The sequence below is a fragment of the Pseudophryne corroboree genome, chromosome 6 (assembly GCF_028390025.1).
Source record: "Pseudophryne corroboree isolate aPseCor3 chromosome 6, aPseCor3.hap2, whole genome shotgun sequence".
In the NCBI taxonomy this organism is placed as follows: Eukaryota; Metazoa; Chordata; class Amphibia; order Anura; family Myobatrachidae; genus Pseudophryne; species Pseudophryne corroboree.
The window spans coordinates 501,639,779-501,655,728 of NC_086449.1; the positions used below are offsets into that span (position 1 = coordinate 501,639,779).

At 43.1% G+C, this 15,950-nt stretch overlaps 1 protein-coding gene across 2 annotated transcripts in view; it reads right to left on the reverse strand.

Annotated features, from left to right (window-relative positions):
* Positions 1-10,321, reverse strand: part of TAFA2 (TAFA chemokine like family member 2) — a 479,149-nt gene extending 468,828 nt beyond the window's left edge. The window contains exon 1 of one of the 2 annotated variants that reach the window (XM_063927374.1): positions 9,413-10,321. The gene's annotated coding sequence lies outside the window, so the exon portion shown is untranslated. The remainder of the gene's footprint in view (positions 1-9,412) is intronic. The other variant, XM_063927373.1, reaches the window with a different exon arrangement.
* Between the last annotated feature and the right edge of the window lie 5,629 nt (positions 10,322-15,950).

Here is a 15,950-nt window from a genome sequence, read left to right on the forward strand (position 1 = left end):
AACTCCAGATTTTCACAATTCTTTTGCAAGATGGGGGCATCCTGGTAATACAGCTACATACATTTGGTAAAAGTATGATATTAGTGTAACCAGTGAACACTGATATAATAAGTTGTAAAAATGGAACACTAAAGGTGTAAAAAGCACTAATACCTGTAAAGAAAGATTTATTTTAATAAAATGCAAATGTGTGAGTCCATATAAGGGTCCGTTGTAGCAGTGACATGCGGTGGGGTGAGGCAGGTGAGGCAGAGCCTTTCTGTCATACTAACGTCTGTGCCAGAGTTGTGACTGTATAAAGTATATGAAAAATGCAAATAATTTGTTTGAAATATCTTCTTTTCATCATTCTACTCATTTTAATAGCCAAAACTCTGGAGTAAAAAGTCTATGGCAGGTGAGGCAGTGCCTCACCTGTCTATCTTTTTAGCATATCTCTGATCAAAACTCAGCAAATTTCGAGGAGTTTATACTGCTGCACCTGTGTACATAGGTGTGCGCAGGGAAGGTGCCTGGTGCGCACAGGCACCCCCTAATGTCTGGCACCCCGATCTCACATGCCTGATGCAGCGATCGCCGAGCAGGCTGATTACTGTCCCCTCTGCGCTGCACCCTGTCAGGACTGCATTACTGACCGGACGCCTGGGTTAATCAAGGGTGCCACTGCCACCAACTTTCAAACTCCCGGCTCCACCTCCATGTACAAAAACAGCGTGATGTGACGTGATTACATCATGCTGCTCGCACGCCCACCTCTTTCCTTCTATGCTATTACAAAGCCAGCCACTGATGAGGATCAGCATGCAGCCAGCATTCCTCTTAGGAAGACAAATTCAATACTGGCAGGCGGTCGGCAGCAACATTGACACGTCCCTCGTTTTTCCAGCAGCAGCAGTACTAGTCTGCGACTGTCAGTGTCAGTGAGTGACTGACTTGTAAGTAAGCTGCTGCAGCTTGCAGGGGAAAGAGAGGGGGAGCCAGACCAGGCTGAGGGGGAGCAGTATAATTGCAGTGAGTGCCATCAGGGGTGTTTGTTTGGTGCACACCACAACATCTGACAATGTATCTGCTTTATTTGGATTGCTACAAAGGTGTATATTTTATATGCGTTGACCGTCAATAGATGGTGCTAGACACGCCCAAAAGGCAATGCTAGACACACCCCTCCAACGGTGCACCCCCTAATAAAATTTGCTGCGCACGCCAGTGCCTGTGTATAATGACCAGATATACCCTTTTGCTCATATATTGCATGTAAATCTGGCTCTGGGGCTAGCCAGTGCCTCCTCAGCCATTTACCTCACCGCACGTCCCTGCGTTGTAGTGGTTCCGTATATAATGTCGGCGGTCAGCACCACACTTAAATGGTGTCACTGAGGAAAAGCTATCTAACCCTCCCTACAGCTGCCTACCTTTATTGTGTCTCTCCCGGCTTCATATCGTCCGTCTGGTTCCCATTGGCATCTCCCTGCTCTCTCGCCCATCGGCACAATGCAGATGACGTAACAACTTTCCAGGTCTGTGGTCTCTGGCGCTTACCAACAAGTTTCAGGCTGTTGAGCACTTTCTCAAGGATAGCGCCTGTGATCTGAGGTCTTCTTTTATTGGGAATCTTTATTAGATTGTTTCAATAAAGTCATAAAAACACTTTTAAAACGTTGTCATCTTAATGAGAGAAAAATTCACCGGAATTCACCGGAAAGTTGTTACGTAATCTGCATTGCGCCGACAGGCGAGAGAGCAGGGAGACGCCAGCGGGAACCAGCGAGACGGAACAAAGCCGAGAGAGACACAACAAAGGTAGGCAGCTGTAGGGAGAGTTATATAGCTTTTCCTCAGTGACACCATCTAAGTGCGGTGCTGACCGCCGGCATTATATACGGAACCACTACAACGGACCTCATATGGACTACACATTTGCATACGAAAGTGCTGTTAAACATTTATTTTATTAAAAGAAATCTTTCTTTAAAGGTATTAGCGCTTTTTACACCTTTAGCGCTCTATTTTTTACAACTCATTATATACTGCCCTTTTTTGTGAACGGAGCTGCTTTAACGTCTTAAATTTAGCACGGTGATTATACACTTAGGTGGTCATTCCAAGTTGATTGCTAGCTGCATTCGTTCGCTGTGCAGCAATGAGGTAAAAAAAGGCACTTCTACGCATGCGTATGCGGCGCAATGCACACGCGTGACGTACTATTACAACGAACGATGTAGTTTCACACAGGGTCTAGCGAAGCTTTTCAGTCGCACTGCTGGCCACAGAATGATTGACATGAAGTGGGCATTTCTGGGTGTCAACTGACCGTTTTCAGGGAGTGTTCGAAAAAATGCAGGCGTGCCAGGAAAAACGCAGGCGTGGCTGGGCGAACGCAGGGCATTTGTGACGTCAAAACAGGAACTGAACAGTCTGCAGTCATCGCAAGCACTGAGTAGGTATTGAGCTACTCTAAAACTGCACAAAAAAACTTTGCCGCCGCTCTGCGATCCTTTCGTTCGCACTTCTGCTAAGCTAAGATACACTCCCAGTGGGAGGCAGCATAGCGTTTGCACGACTGCTAAAAACAGCTAGCGAGCAAACAACTCTGAATGACCACCTTAGTGAATACTGATAGCTTAAAGAGTCCAAATATGAAGTACTGGATCACAAATCAAAATAATTTTCCTCTACTCGCAAAATAGAGCACTTCAATGGCAGATTTTACTTATGGGCAGCAGACCTGCAGCTCCCTAAGTAAAATGCACCACCACAGTGAGCCAGTAGCAGTCCAGACTGTACTTGCTACACTGTGACTGGCATTGACTTCCCATCGAAAGGCAGTCCCATAGAGAGGTGGTTTCTGAGACTGCCAGTATGGGCTGCGATTAACAGAGTATGTTTCCTGTGGGAAGTCACTCTCTGCCTTTCAGGCAGCCCTACCCAGATTCTATGGGCTGCAGCCGGTAGCGGATTGGGATGGAAAACCAGCCTGGAAAATTTATGAAAGCAGCCCTAATGGGGTGGGGTCTGTTGTGGGGATGGGGTCTGTTTAGGGGGCAGGATTCATCCTCACAGGGTCCAATTATAAGTTGGATGCAGTTGCGGCCTTCCTTCCTTTGCTGCAGTTGCGCCTGCGACTTTATGCTAATGTGGTACAATGCAGTTCCCTAGTGTACATCCATGCATCCAAATATGCAAGGACTGAGATACCCACTTTCAGTGTCTACAGATACTGCAATCATGCTTTGTTCGTCTTTAGATGTCACCATCGGTCCTACCATTTAAACTTTCACTAGACCTATGCCAGAGCAATTCAACGTCTCTATATGCAACCACTATCAGCAAAATCTACAATCCATTTTAAATGCAGCTGCGAGGCTAATCTTCCTCGCTAGACGTTTTTCGTCTGCTGATCTGCTCTGTCAGTCCCTCCATTGGTTACCGGTATTCTACCGTGTTAAATATAAAATACTTTTACTTACATACAAGGCTATTAATCAAACTGCACCATCATACATCTCTTCACTCATGTCTCTCCGCTCTGCACAAGATCTGCGTCTCACATCCACATGTATTACCTGTTCCCACTCAAAATTAAAGGACTTTACCAAGGATTCACCAAATCTGTGGAATGCCCTCCCACGCACAATAAGACTCTCCTCTAGTCTCAAAACCTTTAAACGTTCCCTGAAAACTCACCTCTTCAGATAAGCCTATCAAATTACAGACCCACCCACATAATCTTCAATGCTTGCCTATCTAATTACATCCTCTCTGTACAGTCCACATAACCTCACATATTTTGTCTTACAACATTGCTGGGTTATCATATCATACAACCCATTAAGAACCTAGCAATCTGGTGGACCATTATGCAACAGGTAGCATCTATCCTTGTGTATCAATGCCTATTTCCCTATAGATTGTAAGCTTGCGAGCAGGGCCTTCCTTACTCTATGCCTGTCTGTCTTTGCCCAGATTTGTTCTATAACTGTTGTTCTAATTGTAAAGCGCAACGGAATATGCTGCGCTATATAAGTACAAAGGAAGCAAAAAATAGTAAACCACTGCGCTCAACGGCTGCAGTTGCGTAGTACCAAGGTGTCACTCAACACCATACAATGAACCTGAAGAAAAATTGGGGACTACATCAACTGCGCACAATAACCATTGATCTCTATAATGTCTCTAAACATAAAGAAGTGGGTCAGTTCAAGAATTGTTGGGTCTTCTTACGACTTCCTTCTCTTATTCAAATGGGTTGGAGTCCTCTTAGCAAACTTGTTCCAATGTCCCTCAAAAGGAAGAAGACAGGAGAACGGTATCGTGTAATACGTCCCAGACTCAAAAAGGGGAAATCCTAGAACAACTTCCCCTTTTTGAGTCTGGGACGTATTACACGATACCGTTCTCCTGTCTTCTTCCTTTTGAGGGACATTGGAACAAGTTTGCTAAGAGGACTCCAACCCATTTGAATAAGAGAAGGAAGTCGTAAGAAGACCCAACAATTCTTGAACTGACCCACTTCTTTATGTTTAGAGACATTATAGAGATCAATGGTTATTGTGCGCAGTTGATGTAGTCCCCAATTTTTCTTCAGGTGCGCTATATAAGTAACTGCTAATAAATAAATAATAAATAAATGTCCACACATCTGCATCTGATTAGCCAACCCCTTGTAACCACACAGGAATGCCCAACACATTTGCATGTGTCTGACTCTGTACTGCAACTCTGCACAAACACCACTGCGGTGCAACTCAGATGCGAGCTCAGATGAAAAACATTGCCCAAGAAATAAATAAAACACATTGGCCCTCACAGAAAGCAATAAAACAAATTTGGCTCCCACAGGAAAAACAATATATGTATAATATACAATAGCTTTTGTTTTTACAATATGTTTGAAATTTCCACTGCTGTTTGAAAGGCCAAGTGACACCAAGATGTTTTATAATTCCTGGCTGTAACATCTATATATTCATTTATATATTAACATTTATTTAGCGCTAGCAAACAGTATTTTATTGGACTTTCTTTTAAAGTTGAGCATGGGCAGATTGGGAACTTAAAGTGGCCCAGGAAAAATTTGTAGAAGTTGCCTCACATGGGCAGCATCAGAGGAATATAGTGTAACCATGGTAGCAGCGCCACCCCTCACATGTCAAGAAACAAAACAAGCCCCACATGCACATCAGCACACCGGGGATCTTACCTGTGGTCACTATGGCCAATCCAACCCTGGCTGCAGCTGATGCAGTCCATAAAAGCTGGTGTTTTACACATACGCAGTCCCACCACCACTTTTGTGCATGCCTGCCAGATCTATTGCGCAGGTGCCAGGACCAGGCTGGATAGGGCACTCCTTGTCTCCTACTGCAGGCTGCACGGGTAATGGCAGTCCCCTTCATCCAAAGAGGTAGGAGTTGCTGCTGGAGCTCTTCAATTGATTAATAATGCCTACATCTTGTACATGTGTTGACTTTTATGTTTTAGGCTCTATGTCCATATCATTTCTTGGAATTGCGCTATCACAATATGCAAGAAATGCCAATTATTACTACTAATAATTTCCACTGTACACTAAGAGGAATGCATTTGATATCTTTTTGCTTGTGCTTAGATTTAGGGCCACACTAAAAAGTGCAATTTTAAACAAAAAGAATCTGTGCTATGAATGCTAGGGCCTTTGGGGTTTTTTGGACACACTATGTGCATATGATGAAGCATACAATTTATCGAGCGATCGTATGCCTCACAAAAAGCAGGTGATCCCCTTGAAAATGACGCTGATAGAATGTTCCATCAAACGATGCATCGTATGTGCATTAAACATGGTGCGATGTGCATACGATTACAACGGATAATATGAGTTGCACGTATTATCAGAGGCTTCAACATTTGACCCCCATGACCACGCATTGCATCATAATCGTACCCAAAACATGCACGATGTGCAAATGATGCATCAAATGGTGCGTCGAAATCGTACATTCGTACACGATAACGTCCTACTGGATGGCCAGCATAACTCACCAAAGCAGCACCTGAATGGCATACTATAAAATACATTCTTGACTATACTCTTAAGAAATAGAAACATCAACTTTAAATTAAAGACATACTGTATACAGCAATGCTTGTATTAGAAAGCAGATAATAGCAAGCAGTAAAAAGTATATTTCTTGAATGCAATTTGGAGATCAAATCTAAAGAAGGATTGAAAAATACTGCATCAGTTTTGTATTAACTAAAAAAAAACTGAATTTTTCTCACTATGTATAAAGTGGAGATTTGTGAAAACTTTAGGCCTATAGAGAAAGAGCACATGGGAGAGCGAGAGAGAGGGAGGTAGAGATGGGGAGAAAAAGATAAAGTGCATGCGAGAGAGAGAGAGAGAGAGAGAGAGAGAGAGAGGGGAGGAGGAAGGGAAGAAGAGAGGGGGAGCGAGAGAGATAAAGGAAGAGAAAGATCCAACTAATGGTGACATTTTAATCATTCTCTTCCCTCCTCCCCAATATCCTCTAAAATAAAATGTATGCACAGATACAAAATAGTTGACAATCTTCGTTCACAATAGTTCAGATTTTTTGTGTTAATAAATTCTTATCTCATCTATCATGAAATCAACTTTGTGGTTTTCACATTTAATATCATTTACTGCTTAAAACAGAAACATCTATATTTATACATGCGCAGACACCTTAAGATTGAAGGACAGCTATGGATAATAACAATGTGGAGAAATACTTAGGGCTTGATTCAGAGGTACAGGCAAAGTCCATCACAACTGCGCTACAGTATGGAGCAGATTTGCAATAATATAGTAATGTCACAGCCGCCGGGATTTGTATTGAGAAGCCCACTGGAAGCATCTCAAACCCACTGATTATGGGGGTCATTCGAGTTGTTCGCTCGGTATTTTTTTCTCGCAACGGAGCGATTAGTCGCTAATGCGCATGCGCAATGCCCGCAGTGCGACTGCGCCAAATAAATTTGCTATGCAGTTAGGTATTTTACGGCATTACGAGGTTTTTTCTTCGTTCTGGTGATCGTAATGTGATTGACAGGAAGTGGGTGTTTCTGGGCGGAAACTGGCCGTTTTATGGGTGTGTGCGAAAAAACGCTACCGTTTCTGGGAAAAACGCGGGAGTGGCTGGAGAAACGGAGGAGTGTCTGGGCGAACGCTGGGTGTGTTTGTGACGTCAAAACAGGAACGACAAGCACTGAACTGATCGCAGATGCCGAGTAAGTGTGGAGCTACTCAGAAACTGCTAAGAAGTGTCTATTCGCTATTTTGCTAATCTTTCGTTCGCAATTTTGATAAGCTAAGATTCACTCCCAGTAGGCGGCAGCTTAGCGTGTGCAAAGCTGCTAAAAGCAGCTTGCGAGCGAACAACTCGGAATGAGGGCCTTTGTACAAAGATACACCATCGGATTCACATCGGTTGCAACATCTTCAACCCTGTGGTTGCTCAGAATGTCAAATGGAAGTCAGCCGCCGGGGCAATTGACTGCCATTGGTAATTTAGATTGGCACATGCACAGTGTGACTATGATGCATATGCCGCCCCAAAAAATTGTTCAGATCCGCAAACATTGGCATTGTGTCCAGCTCTGAATAAGTCCCTTCGTTTGGCAAGTTTGTTTTTAGTTTAATAGTGTTGCTATAAAGAGCTAGATAAGAAGTATCATTTAGTCAATAGTAATTTATCGCTGTGAAAAGATTTTCCAGTCAAGGAAGTTAAGGAGATTGCACTGACTTAATTAGGATTTTTCCACTTTAAGTAGGAGATTATCCAGAGATTACAATTTATATTCAGCGTAAAAGTGAATTGTATAATTTGTCTACCAGTCTACTGACTGCATTGATACAGCTACTGTATTCTAGCTTAACTAAGAGATAGAATAAGCCAATGAATCTGAACTATTGCTTTATCTATACCTATGTATGCTTAAAACAAATGAGTACAGTGAGAGAAACACATTGAAACATTAAAAAATATACTTGTTTAAATTAATATACAGTTTAAGGGCCTGATGTGGAGGTTCAAGTTCTATCAGTCTGTGTAGCAAAATTTGTACAAATTCGCACTGCACATGCTCACAAAGCGAATGGATATGCCAATGTAGACGAATGCATTTCTATCACTTGTGCCTATGACTGGAAAGGTGGTATGTGAGAGGAAAGGCACAATCTAATATAAGTAGAGTACTGTAAGGGCATGTTTACAGGGATGTGGCTCATTCAGACCTGCAGAAACCTGTGTATTCTCCTGCTAGGAGGCATATATTTGTTATCTTGCAGAGTGCAGATGCAAATACAGTATGTTTCATGATAATGACTTGGTAATAAACCAGGCGCAAATGCCGCCCATGTAGCAGTGCGTGGCTGGGCACATCTTGAGGTGTGTATTTCTCTGCATGTGGGTAGAATTATTATATTTTTTGTGAGCAATTTTTGTGCCAATTTTTTGCAAAAACCTCTGCATAAGCCCCAAAAATGTTGTATTTTTGCTTGAAAGATAATCTATGCAAGTTATTTCAGAGAGAAAAGTTTGCTGTGGTTAATTTATATGACAATTGAGAAAACATATGTGATCTACAATAAACTGAAGTAAAAAACAAATCTTGTCAATGACTAGTAATTTACTGATGTCAGTAGCAAGAGATACATTATAACTTGAATGTTTTTAATAAAATAAATAAAATACCATTAGCTTACATTGATTTAAATCAATATATTGTAATTTAGCAGCTTAAAGTCCAATAGACAATATTACCACTACACTCTAATGTAACAGCCAAAATCTCCATTATGATAAAGTCAATACCAAGTATTCACTAACAGCTTTTTCAGCTCATACAGTACTTTGACATCTCGAGTAATGAAAATATCAGAAGGCAGGTACACTTAGAGGCGTTTATTAAACCACAAAGCAAGACGAAATGGAACACACAAAATATTGTATATGCCACTGTCAGAGTAAATACACCCAGTCATTAAATCCACTCTTTCTTTTAATTAATTTCTGTCCCAGAACTCCATCTGTTTCAGTGTCACATTCTGCAGCAGGCCAGCCCTCTCCCAGCATTAATTGTCTAAAATCGTGCCCAAATTATCGATGACCTATAACAAAAAATAACCACCTACAATCAAATAAAACCCAAACATACTAATCAATAGCAAAAATGCATTGCAGTACACAATGTATTGTAATTTGCAAAACATCTAGCAATGGTATCATAAGCAAAATTACATTAACATATTATTTAAAAAAAAAAAAAAAAGGCTTTGACTTTTTCCGTACACCGCCACAAAAGTCACAATGCTGACATGCTTGTTCTTAGGAGATAAAGATAGCAAACAGAAAGATGAGGCAGAGGAATTACCCCGTTCCCTTAGTACAGTTCTGGAGACACTGACCTACCTGCTTTCAAATTGACAGCTGTAGACGCCGATTAGGTCCAGGGTGCTGAAACAAGTCTTATCTCCACATCATGCTGTATTTCCAGTAAACTGTAACATCCATCTACAGACTTCAGTCTTCCGTAAGAAAAATGTTTTCAGTTCTAATACGAGCTATTGAAATGCTGGTTCTAAGTTAATAAATCGCGTCTATGCAAAGACAGGAGTGTTTTGTTGCAGGATCCTCACCTGTCCAGCCCCAGGTGCTGCCACACACGTGTACTACAATAGATATCCAGGCACAAACCCTATTGCAGCATTACCATCACTGTTATTTTATTCGACATCTGGTGTGTTCTATTCAGCCGTTTACATGTTGTTTTTGCTTTTATCCTCCTGGGGAAAACGATTAGCAATATGAGCATCCACCTGCAGCACTATTCCCAGCTTTGTGGCATGGATAGCAGACAGTAGTGCCGGTGCAGGTGTCTTTGGGTAGCAAGGTGTGGAAAGTCCTGGCACAAGGCGATTCACGCAGGGTGCAGACAATTGCAAGGGGTAGTGCCTCACCTTCACAGTGCAGTCATCATTTGATCCATTTCTATGATTCTAGTGTCTTACCTTTCTCTGAAAGAATTTCTCCAAAAACTACTGTAACTCCCAGGAAAAATAGTAAAACATCATGTCCAGGAGTCTGTCATTACTAGATAAGGGGGGAGGAGAGCTAGTATTAAAATGCACACAAACATATCATCTGACTATCACTTGGCAGCATTCTATACATTCATTGAGCTTAAACACATTAACGAACAGTCTGACAAATCTACCATCATAGCACTTAGAGAGGGGGATGTGGATTCCTAAATATTGGTGCAAACTACTGTGAAGTGGGTGGAAGCGGTTCCTTCAGATTTCGGACAAATACTGTACATGAGTAATGTAAAATCTATGTTTAGCTATATTTTGTAGATTATGTTGTTGAATATCTCAACAAATCAGGATTGCATCTGCAATTCATTAAGCAGATACAGTATGCAAGACACCAGGTGGAATAATAAATTGGATCGATAGCAAAGCTTGTACTATGTCTCCCCCCAGTGGATATACATGGAATTTATATTTTCTTTTTTTTGTTATTATAGCACTAACAGACTGCATCAATTACCCATGCAAACATTTAAATTACCTTTTTTCATAATATTGCTAGACAATAAAAATAGGGTAATAAAAAAGGCTGATGTGATTGGAAGCTTTGCTGTAGATATATATGCAATGTTCAGTATGTACTTTACAAAGGATTTAAGAGCTACATTAACATTATGAGTGTAGTTTGTGCACATATATGCTGAATAAACATGGCTACTCAGCAATTGTCCACAATTTATTGTTTGATGCATGTGATGATGAAAGTAATTTGCAGAAATCAATACACCTCTTAGGAATTTCAAGATAATTTTAACTTCTGGTGATCTACTTTAGTGTGCCTGTTTTATACAAATGACTGCAAATATCACATTGCTTAAAATATTATGGGTTTACATGCCACCCACATGTTATCCAAGATACATATCTAACATTTACTATTTACCAATCTTCTCATGAAAAGGTCTGCATACAGTATGTGATGGTATTATATAATATAAACTGGCATAACTGAATTTATGAGGATTTTCAAGGAAGTTGGCAGCAATATTTCAAGTTGTCAATTTCATAGCATAATATACAGTAAACAGGGTCATACCAAGGGCCTAATTCATATTTGTACGCAGATGCATACACAGGTGCATTTTTCTAGGTTATGGAACTGCTAATAATCACAAGTGAAACTGCCGCCCAGGAAAGAAGATAGACGTCCACTGGAGCCATAGCAAAGTCCTTTACAGTTGCATACTCATACGCACTGACGCAATAATGAGAAACATCGACATCTATGGCTGATCTATGGCTACGCAAACTTCTACATACATGATCGTAGCTGAAGGCAGATACATGCCTGCTATGACACGGCTTCGGTTTTGCTGCCACTCCCACATTAAGTCCCCCAAATGGTCCATTCTTGTCAATCACTCTGCATATACAATATAAAGTGTGAGCGAGATCACAAAAGTACTTTGGCACGTGCACAGTGTGATTGCGGCACATGCGCAATCTGCTAATAATCTTACCATTTCAAAATATCGGCATTGCATACAAACATGAATTAATCCTCAAGTGCACTGCGATTGGTGCCACCACCTACTGTCTTTGCAATGTGCTGGGGAAAACATTTTTGTGTCTTTTCTTGTCTAGATAAAACCCTCTCTTACAAGCACCAGTGTAACTCATTACTGTACATCGATTGAGCAACTTGCATTTTGTATATCGATTTTTATAGTAAATAATATAATAAATTATATACATATTACATTTACAGACACACACAGACACACACACAAATGCATAGAGCAAATCATCTACAAATTCAAACAGGTTCAAACAATCTTTGTCAGGCATCAACGGGTTGGTCTGTGCAGGGAGCTAACAGAAAAAAGGCCAGATGTATCAAACCATGGAGAGAGATAAAATAGAGGGTATCCGGATCGAAGATAGTAAACAGACAGTCGATACTGTAGATCGACACCAGTTGGTCAACAATCAAAAGGTCGACAGGGTCAAAAGGTTGACAGTTAAATGGTTGACATGATTTTTAGGGTTAGGGCAGGCATTCCCAACCTTGGTCCTCAAGGCACACTAATAGTCCATGTTTTAGTGATATCTGTGCCAGTTATTTTGATTTAACCATCAGTACTGAAGCCTAGATCTTACTAACACCTGCACAGTTATAGGCCCTACACACTGGCGGATATGCTGCCGAGGTGCCTGACGGCCGATATGGGCGACGGACGCCCCGGCGGTGGGGGGGAGGGGTTGACAGGGGGAGTGAAGTTTCTTCACTCACCCCGTGTTAGGGTCTCCTGCCCTGTGCTGCCACGTCGTCATGGCAACCGGGAGACAAGTGCTAGTGGAGTAACCTGAGCGCAACTGATACTCCGGTTCGGGTCTTTTGCTGTGCAGTGGTTATAGGCTCTGTGCACGGCAGGGGATCCGGTGCTGGTTTTTGTGCTCACAGTCTGTGAGGTCTGAGTGGGGCGTGGACAGCACCTGCTTTATAAGGCCTCTTTTCAGGGTAAGCAGATGCTGCTGAATCTCTGTTGGTTAGTCAGTTCATGAAAGTTAGCCAGTACTGTGTAGCTTTGTATTTGTTTGTTGCTTACTGCAAATAGGCCTGGGGATTTGGTATTACACTCTGCCAATCCAGACCTAGCAGTAAGACTGGAGTCAGTCGTTTAGCTTGCTGGGGTTCTGTTATTACTCTGTGAACTTAGCAAGTTTGCGGCTGTATTCTAACACTTGCCTGTCTAATCCTGTCTCACTGTGCTAGGTGTCAGGGGTCAGTTTAGTGGCAGTAAGCTTAAACCTGTGCACTGCAAGTGAGAATCAGGATTGTGGAGGCTCTCCTTGTGTCTATCATTCCATCTCTGACCAAGGAGTTTACTGCCACACCCGTTGGTAACCCTTTAGGGTTTTGCTGTTGCCCTTAGCAACAGCATTTCGGGTTCTCTACGTATTAAAACACAACATCTTGCTTTTTACATCTGAGCAGTTCTAATACAAGGGAGATACCCAGTTCCTTAGCCTCTGGGCTCCTCTGTTCACTGTGTGTGTATTTTGTTACCCTATCACCTTCTGTGTACGTTATGTCATATTCCCCAGTTTGTCTGTGAGTCCATTTGTTTTGCATAACAGTTCAAACACCAGTACATTCCTGCAGACACTGGAGTGCATAACAGTTCTGACACTAGTACTTTCCTGCAGGCACTGGTGTGCATAACATATTCAGCAGCCTAATACTCCTGTTGAAATTTTGTGGGAATATGGAGCATACCCCTCAAAATACGTTGCAACAGGTGGTCGATCAGGTGCAGGTCCTGACTCGACAATTTAATGATTTGTCCATTAAAATGCACACCTCCCAGGCTGCTGGCGGAGCTCCCGCAGCAGCAGCACCTGCAGGGGTTAAGGAGCCGAAAGTAAATCTCCCGGATCGTTTTTCTGGAGATCGCTCGCAGTTCTTTTGTTTCAAGGAGAGCTGCAAGCTATACTTCCGGCTTAGGCCTCAGTCTTCTGGGTCGGAGATTCAGCGGGTGGGCATAGTGATTTCCTTGCTACAAGGAGACCCACAGGTCTGGGCATATGGGTTGCAGCCTGACTGTCCGTCGCTTAAAAGTGTTGATGTTTTTTTTACGGCACTGGGCATGTTGTATGATGACCCTGACAAGACGGCCTCAGCCGAGGCTCAGATTTCGATCCTTAAGCAAGGGCGAAGGCCAGTTGAGGTTTACTGTACGGAGTTTCGGAGGTTGGCCCATGATACCCAGTGGAATGACCCAGCCCTGAGACACCAGTACCGAAGAGGTCTTTCTAACCAGATAAAGGACCAACTGGTACAATATCCCTTGCCTGATAGCTTGGATCAGCTCATGCAGTTATCCATCCGGGTGGATAGACGGCTGAGAGAGCGTAGGCTTGAAAGGGAGACTGAGATTTCCTTCCTTCCCAAGGGAACCTCAGACTCTGAGGAATTTTCTGAGGAGCCTATGCAGATTGGGGCTACCCGCCTCTCCTCGCGTGAGAAGACGCGGAGGAGACAGCAGGGGTTGTGTTTGTACTGTGGGAATAAAGGTCATGTGGTAGTATCATGCCCAGAAAAGCCGGAAAACTTCAGGGCCTGAGGGTGATGGGAAATATCCTGTCAGGCCAGAAGTCAGAATTTCCCAAGAAGACTTTTATCATTCCGGTGACCTTGAAGATCCTCGGTCAAACTGTCAAGACTGAGGCCTTTGTGGACAGTGGGGCCGACGGGGTTTTTATGGACCGCCAATTCGCCCTAAAACACTCTGTTCCCTTAGTACCCTTGGCATCGGAAATTGAGATTTGTGGGTTAAACGGGGAACCATTATCCCAAGGTAAAATTACCTCTTGCACTAGCCAGATTTCTTTGTTTATTGGAGCCACACACTCTGAAAAATTGTCCTTTTATGTGACTGTCTGTACTTTTGCCCCATTGGTGTTGGGGTTACCCTGGTTAAGGGCCCACAATCCTCAATTTGACTGGGTCTCTGGGGAGATTCTTAGTTGGGGTACTGATTGTTTCAGGAGTTGCTTGAGCCTTCCAGTCAGGCTCTCGCAGCTAAGTTTGCCAGGATTGCCAGGGTGTTATGCAGATTTTGCGGACGTGTTCTCCAAAAAAGTTGCAGAGGTACTACCTCCCCATCGCCCCTATGACTGTGCCATTGATTTGTTGCCAAATGCTAAGCTTCCCAAGAGCAGGTTGTACTCCCTGTCACGTCCTGAGACTCAGGCTATGGCAGAGTACATTCAGGAGAACTTGGCTAAGGGATTTATCAGACCTTCACAGTCTCCAGTTGGGTCGGGGTTCTTCTTCGTGGGTAAAAAGGACGGTTCGTTGCGACCCTGCATCGACTTCAGGGAATTGAACCGTATCACGATTAAAAACTCATACCCACTGCCTCTCATTTCGGTCTTGTTTGACCAGCTTCGTACTGCCACCATTTTTTCTAAGATTGACCTACGCGGTGCGTACAATCTAATCCGAATAAGAGAGGGGGATGAATGGAAGACTGCCTTTAATACCCACTCAGGGCATTATGAATATTTGGTGATGCCTTTTGGGCTCTGTAATGCCCCGGCAGTCTTCCAGGATTTCATGAATGATGTGCTCAGGGAATATTTGGATAGATTCTTAGTTGTATACTTAGATGACATCCTAATCTTCTCCCATTCCCTGGAGGAACATCGGAAGCATGTACGCTTAGTCCTCCAGAAACTCAGAGACCACCGGCTTGGGGCGAAGCTGGAGAAGTGCGAATTTGAAGTTCAGCAAATCGCATTTCTAGGATATATTATCTCCCCAGAAGGTTTCCAAATGGAGGGTTCCAAGGTACAGGCAGTCCTGGATTGGGTGCAGCCCACTAGTTTGAAGGCGCTTCAGCGTTTCCTGGGCTTTGCGAATTTTTATAGACGATTTATCGCTGGATTTTCGTCTATAGTGGCGCCCTTGGTGGCACTCACTAAGAAAGGGGCGGATGTTGCTCACTGGTCTTGTGAGGCTAAAGCGGCTTTTGCCCGTCTCAAAAGGGCATTTGTTTCGGCCAAGGTGCTGCGACACCCAGATCCAGAGCGTCCTTTTGTGGTGGAGGTGGATGCCTCTGAGATGGGTATTGGGGCAGTGCTTTCTCAGATGGGAGTGTCTGATAATCGCCTTCATCCCTGTGCTTACTTTTCCCGTAAATTTTCGCCTGCCGAGATGAATTATGATGTGGGTGACCGGGAATTGTTGGCTATAAAGGATGCACTCGAGGAGTGGAGACACTGGCTTGAGGGGGCTAAGTTTGTGGTCTCAATTCTCACTGACCATAAGAATCTGGCATATTTAGAGTCAGCGAAGCGTCTCAATGCCAGGCAGGCACGATGGGCTTTGTTTTTTGCTCGCTTT